At 42.0% G+C, this 7,381-nt stretch overlaps 1 long non-coding RNA gene across 1 annotated transcript; it reads left to right on the top strand.

The window, feature by feature from the left end:
* Positions 1 to 297: 297 nt before the first annotated feature.
* On the top strand, positions 298 to 1,604 carry LOC117473048. Its single transcript, XR_004554983.1, has 4 exons — positions 298 to 696; positions 790 to 913; positions 1,081 to 1,243; positions 1,407 to 1,604. It is a non-coding gene; the product is annotated as an uncharacterized LOC117473048 (long non-coding RNA).
* Positions 1,605 to 7,381: the final 5,777 nt, after the last annotated feature.

Consider the following 7,381-nt stretch of genomic DNA (forward strand, 5'->3'; position numbering starts at 1 on the left):
CAGAGGGCGGTTTTCTTGCTGCACCATGTATTTCAGCCCAGCACTTGTAGCCTTACTGAATACATTTAGAGCAAGACCAACCTTCATCTTTTCAAAGTGACTTGGCTCGATGGCTGCAGCTGAAAGATGGGGAGCTATTTTTAATGCCATCCTTTCTTGAAAGGTCAATAAGTCCTTAATGGGGACCACTGAAACCTCGTTAGAGGGGAGGTTCTCTCTGTTTACGACATCCTCAGGAATTATGAAGACCTGCCCATGGACAAGGGCACTTTTTAGATTTTTTACCAGATGTGGGACATCGGGCATGAAATAAAGCTGCCTGTCTGGTGTTGCTGGATGTGGCACCGATGTTTTATTTTGGTCGACCCCAAAGGATTTCCACATGGCTCGGTTAGGGCTACCCATGTCTGTGGTGACATCAAGCACATGTAGCCCTATGGATGCTGCCCTCTGTATTACCTCAATAATGATTGGCCTGTACTCTGCTCCATTGGTTGAATTGCCAGTGTAATGATATGCCACTACTTGCTTCCACCGTGTTGTGTTTCCAGCCAACATAAACACACAAGCATGTGTTGCCACTCCTGTGTGACCTGGTAAAGTCACATCACCATACAGTTTGCCTGTAATCATGTCCAACTCCACACTTGGTGTGATTGCCATTTCATCCAGGGTCAGCACACACTCCCTTTCAAGGTCAGTCAATCTATCTGCCTTCAATTTTAGGAAATCAAAGACCTCTGTCAACACACCAGGCTCAAACTTAACACATTGCATTCTTCTTTGCAGTGTTCTTATTCCTGGCAGGGGAATCTGCAATTCCTGCAGAGTTTTGTAACCGGTTGGTCCGGCAGCAAAGCGAATTTTTAAAGCCTTCTTAATTGTCTCATTGCTCCATTTCATCCCCTTTGTGGTAAGTCTGCCCAATGCCTTAAGTTGGTCTTTTGAAAAAGTTTTCTTAAATTTGTTGTCCCTAATTTTCATTGTTTTCTTGAGAGCTGCATTTTCCTTCCTTATTTTTCTTAGTGCAGCCTTTGCTTTTTTGGTGATTCCTTCTTGTCTCTTTAATTTTTTTAATAGATCTGTTTGACTGGCTGCTGGTTCCCTGGTATGCTGACTGGCTGCTGGCTGACTGGGTGGTGTCCGCTCTCCCTGTCTCTCCTCACTAGCCATGTCCTCTTCACCCTCACTTTCCCTTCTCTCAGTCTCCTCATCCCTTCTTCCCTCAATCTTTGAGACTAATGTAAGTAGAAGACATGGCACTGTTAATTTTCGAACATTCAAATTATTATACCACTTAAAAATAAGAAATATTACTTTTTATTATTAAGAGTTCAGACTTATTATACCTGTGTCACCTTTCACACTATAGCTGTGATCATCAGCTATGGGCTCTGTATTTACAGGTCCCGGGGTGCATCGTGGTGCAGGGGCCCTCCTCTTTTTGACCACAGGGCGATGCACAAAGATGGTGGGAATAGCATCTGCTCTCAGCCTAGTCTTGCCCTTTTTGGTCTTGACAAACTGGTCTGCATCAAAATGTGCCTGCAGAGTGACAGAGTCACACACACACACTATTTGTATTAAACCAAACATTAAGCTTCCCAATGGTGTGGTCTTCGTTTTGTGAAAAAGTGTAAATGCAGTGTTTGAATATGATTACCTCACATATTTTGTTGCGGTTGTCTGTTTTGATGGTTAAATTGCTCCTGCTGACTTGAGCTAGCCATTTCTTCCTCCTCTCTGTGTCAGTGGGGAAGCCGTACATTCTCATTCGTACTCCTTTTTCGGAACGATTGGAGCATCCCCAGGCAGCACAGCAAACCATGGTGGAGACGATATGCCAGGACAACACGGAGGAAAAGGCACAGACAAACTGCATGACATGCTAATCAATGTTTATTGAATTCCATGTATTTACAATGGATGTTCCTAAAACAACACATTTAACATTATAATCATGCTGTTGATAGTCACCTGTTGGCCTCCTGTCCTTTCTGAAAGTCATAAAGATTACATTAGTCATTTAGATTAATTAATCTTAATTAATTTAGATTACTTATGTCCTCAAGTACCATGGGATTACTGAAACCACCATGAATTAAAAAAATGGTAGAAATGAATCTAATCTCAATTTTGAAGCATTCCTTGCCATCCCCTCCCTCTAAATATATCAAACATTAGGAAGTGATGCTCCTGACTACCATACCTGTTTAAGAAGATAATATTTGTTTTAAATAATTCAAAGCAATACACAACAGCAACAGGCTCTTTAACCAAGGCAACAGCCTAACATGTATATGTTAACAAGTAAACTAGCTGTTCACACTATTCCTAATATTACCCATAAATATTAGCAGATTCTATTTTATTTTTAAAACATATTGATGTAAATACATACACATATCGGTATTTAGCTTAAATATTGCAAATCAAAACCTTTATTCACTACTTATTACCAAAAATCGTAGTTCTATCTCCGGTAATAATGCATTCAAATGTCCCGCCACGAACTTCCGGGGAACTATTGAGTCTCCCTGAACCACGTGACGATCAAGCATTTTGGACTTCCGCTGTCGTAACTCTCTCTCTATATGGCGCTGGGTGGACCCAAACGGAGCACACGTAAAAACTTCACAGGAACTCTTAACAGAAATATTCCTCTTATTGCAAGTGTCCAGGGCAGGGCAAGGCAAGACAAGGCAAAACTGGACAGACATTTCTGAGAGACTACATACAAGGATGTGAAAAAGGACTGAAATACAAGCAGAACTAATCACACAGGCATGACACGGCCAACCTGGTCTCACAAGAATGCGTGACTCCACCACGACTCCTTAACACCGCAGTGCGTGGTGGAGTCACGAACTTTGCTACATTTACGTGTCTGCACCACGCAAACAACCCCAATGTAAAGTGAATGAGGCTCCTTTGTCGTGGTGCACACACGCATTTCTACAACGTCCAGCATTGAGCTTTTATTCTATAAAACGTTTTAAAAATCTACTTTATAGCTTGTAGTAACTCACGGGAGGCTTCTTTTATTTTATTTGTATTCATAATAATTTTTATTTTTCATCAGAATGTATTATGGTGCATTATTCACCAATTTTTGTTCTCAAAAAACAGTGCATTGTGTGTAATACAACTGTGATTTTTATTAAATTAGTTAGTTTTTAAGGAAGGCCAGAGCTTCAGCTGTGTCAAATAGATTGTTCCCTTTAGTTAACGTTATTTAAAAGATAATTATATTCCTATTTGATCAAGTCCCCTTTATTGTATTATGGACCCAAAGAGCTGAGCGTCCATTCCCATTGGATAACGGAGGATTTTACACCCGGAAGTAAGTATTCTCCTTACTGTCGATTGATTTTATTTACAGTGATATCTGCACTACTCATCAACTCAAAAACACCAGATTATCCTTGTTAATTACACAACATTGATTGGTTTAAATTGTGTACAATGCTTTTGTATTTTCCCCTTTCGATTCGGAGAAACAAATATTTTTTCGGAGTGTGTGGAAGGCAGAAGACACTACACTACCCAGAATCCTCAGCTATGGGACTACACCATGTGCTTAGAATGTGTCCGTGGGTGCTTGAGAAGACTAAATATTTATCTGCAGATCCCTATAAAGCATATTCATTACTCGTTATTCTCTACTAATAGTTAATTAAAAACTGTATATAATGGCTATTTTGCACATCCCTTTCAAGATTTCAAGATTTTCTAAGGTTTATTGACATATCATATACACAACTACGGTTATGCAATGAATGAAAAACTTGGGTCACACGTTCATCAACAGTGCATTACAAGACATCTATCGATATCTGTGTACCTCCACCATTAAACATATTCTGCACATTTCTTATACTATCTACATACATCTTATAAGAGTATAATTAATATGTATAATATCAGTTAAAATAAGTGCTTCAACATAGTTGAACATTGCAGGAAAGTTGATTGCAGGGATAAAATGAACCACAATGACTTTTACCTTCTCAACGGCTGGGAAAGGAAACACCTCGCTTTTGGAAGTGCAAGCATTCATGCATTATTAACTGCAAACCCGACGCGAAAGTACTTACCCCCGTCAGGCAAACTAGACCGAAGAAGTATGATCGTCTTGGTCTTATTGTTAGCGGGAGACATCCATCTGAATCCGGGCCCGGTGCAGACAAGAAGCCATTCCTGCAGGCTCGAGGAGCTAGCATCACAACTAGCATCACAACTAGCATCTCTTCCGCTACAGCAACAACTACGCGACGACAACAGAGACCATGGAGACAGCGGAGACCGAGGAATCAACGGAGACTTCGACATTCCCCCGGGGACGCCTCGGCAGACAGACACGCATGAGGCAGTGACGAGAGGAAGAGAACCGAGATCCGAGGGAACAAATATCCACCATGTTGTTAGCCACCCTGCTAGCATATCGACGGCTAAAGCTACAACGGAGCCTCCCTCCCCCCACCACCCCACCGCTCCAAGCACCACGGCAGGCCGCAAGCCGTTTGCTGTAACGGACAAAGACAAATATCTTCAAGCTGACGACATTATGCATTTAAACAACAAAAATGGACTACATATTTTTCATCTGAACACTAACAGCCTGAGACACAAACTGGCTGAACTCAGGCAACTGTTCATGAACGGTAAGGCAAGCATATTATGCTTTTCTGAGACCAAATTGGACAATTCCATTACAGATTCAGAGATTGAAATTGAAGATTATCTTGTAGTGAGAAGGGACAGGAACGTGAATGGAGGTGGTGTCTGCATGTACATACATAAAGACACCAATTTCAAAAACCGTACTGACCTGCATCATGAAAATATTGAATCTGTGTGGGTTGAAATTCTTTTTGACAATGCTAAATCTGTAATAGTCGGGACAATCTATAGACCACCGGAACAGAGTGACTTTTATGATACATTAGATGGGTGTTTGGCTGATGTGGGGGATGTAGAGACAATTATTATTGGAGACTGGAACACGGATATGCAACGTAAAGACACGTCCGTCTTCAAGTCCTTCAGTAGGATTTGTGATCTGCACGGCTTCAGCCAGCTAATCACCCAACCCACCCGGGTATGTGAAACAACACAAACTACCATTGATCTCATTCTGACCTCTGACAGGTCCAGGATCTCCAGTAAAGGGGTTATAGCATGCGGTTTAAGTGATCATTATATGATATTCTGTACCCGCAAAAAGCTAAAACAAAAGGCCGGCTGTCACAAAACAGTCATATCTAGAGACCTCAAAAACTACTCTAGCGAGGCCTTTAACCTAGAACTGGAGAGCCTGGACTGGTCAGATGAGCTCAGTGGTACACAAGTTGAAGAAACATGGCTTGGTTTCAAAAACAAATTCTCTGCAATACTCAATGATTTGGCCCCCCCTAAGAACAACCAGGGTAAAAAATCGCGCTGAGCCGTGGATGCACTCCGGCATACTGACCGCCATGAAAACCAGAGACAAAAAATGCTCTGAGTTTCATAAAAGTCAGTCAATGCTTTCCAAAAGCACGAGCAGTGAACTCCAGGCCCACGTGACTGAACTAAAAATTGAAAGAAACAGACTAAGAAATGACGTAAGCTCCATGATCAAAACTGCCAAAAAGAATTTCATCAATGACAAAACTGAGGAAAACAAAAATAAACCCCGTGAACTTTGGAAATTACTCAATAACCAGCTTGGCTGCAGTAAAAAACTCAAAACGAGATTTTCAAACGTAAACATAAAGACAGATAACAGGCTCATCACAGACAAACTGGATGTGGCCAAGTACTTGAACATTTTTTTCACAAACATAGCCACAACTCTTGTAAATAAATTACCCTCCCACTCAGGGCTTTTTGGAGTAGATCACATCATGACCTACTACAAAAACCTAGGGGTACGCAAAGATGATTTCAGTCTAGCAAGGGTAACAACAGCAGAGGTACTCATTAAACTGAGCGCCCTCAAACCTAACAAGGCCACTGGCCACGACAATATCCCCTCCAAATTCCTCAGAGACACAGCAACCGCCATCTCACCAGTCATAGCTCACATAATTAACCTCTCCATAAAACAGGGAAAAGTACCCAAAGACTTCAAAATTGCAAGAGTAACCCCCCTGCACAAAAAGGGCAGCAAATTGGACCCAGGCAACTACCGCCCTGTTTCTATACTTACCTCCATCTCGAAAGTCATGGAAAAAATAGTATATGAACAGGTCGAAAAGTACCTCGCAGAAAAGAAACTAATCTATGAATTTCAATCTGGCTTTAGAACATCCCACTCCACTGACACATGCCTTCTTTATTTGAACGACCACATCAAACAAGAGGTGGACGAGGGTAAATACTGCGGCATGGTGATGCTGGACCTACAAAAGGCTTTCGACACTGTCAATCACCCCATTCTGATTGACAAGCTAAAAGCAATTGGTTTTGATAAACTATCGGTGAGCTGGATGCAATCCTACCTGGAGGGGAGAGAACAGATGGTGGAGGTAAACGGTACTCTGTCCCCCCCCCCTCCCAGTGAGCTGTGGTGTTCCACAAGGAAGCATATTAGGTCCGTTACTGTTCCTAATTTATGCAAATGACATGTCATCAGCATGTGACTGCAACTTGTTCCTGTTCGCGGACGACTCAGCCCTGCTGGTCTCTGACAGGAGCAGATTGCAGGTTGAAAAAACCCTCAGCTCCGAGCTCGGCAGAATCTGCACCTGGCTCGCCGATAATAAATTATCATTACACCTGGGTAAAACAGAGTCCATTCTCTTCGGTTCGAAACATAATCTCAGCAAATCCGACGACTTCTCAGTTGCAGTGGGTGACATTATTGTCACAAGTAAGAAGGAAATTACATACCTAGGATCTATTCTTGAGGCAAACCTCTCCTGTGACAAAATGGCATCCAATGTAATAAAAAAAGTCAATCAAAGAACTAGATTCCTATACCGGATCTCCTCTCTGGTAAACAAAAACACCCTGAAAACTCTGGCAGGAGCCCTCATTCAAGGGTACTATGACTATGCTTGCACGTCATGGTACCATAGCACCTCCAAGGTGCTAAAAATAAAACTTCAAACATCGCAAAATAAACTGGTCAGACTACTGCTTGACCTTTCATCTAGAACCCACCTCACCTCTGCCCACTTTGACAACCTAGGATGGCTTAGAGTAGACGACAGAGTACAGCTACTTGCAATGGGCCTGGTCTACAAGATCCACTACACCTCTATGGTACCCATGTACATGTCAAAATTCTTCCCAAAGGTCAAGGAATACCATGATCATAACACCAGAGGGAGCTCCACAAATCATGTAAAACCCAGATTTGGCACAAAAAAAGGGGAATACACGTTTCGCAATT

Source organism: Trematomus bernacchii, unplaced genomic scaffold (assembly GCF_902827165.1).
Source record: "Trematomus bernacchii unplaced genomic scaffold, fTreBer1.1, whole genome shotgun sequence".
Lineage (NCBI taxonomy): Eukaryota > Metazoa > Chordata > Actinopteri > Perciformes > Nototheniidae > Trematomus > Trematomus bernacchii.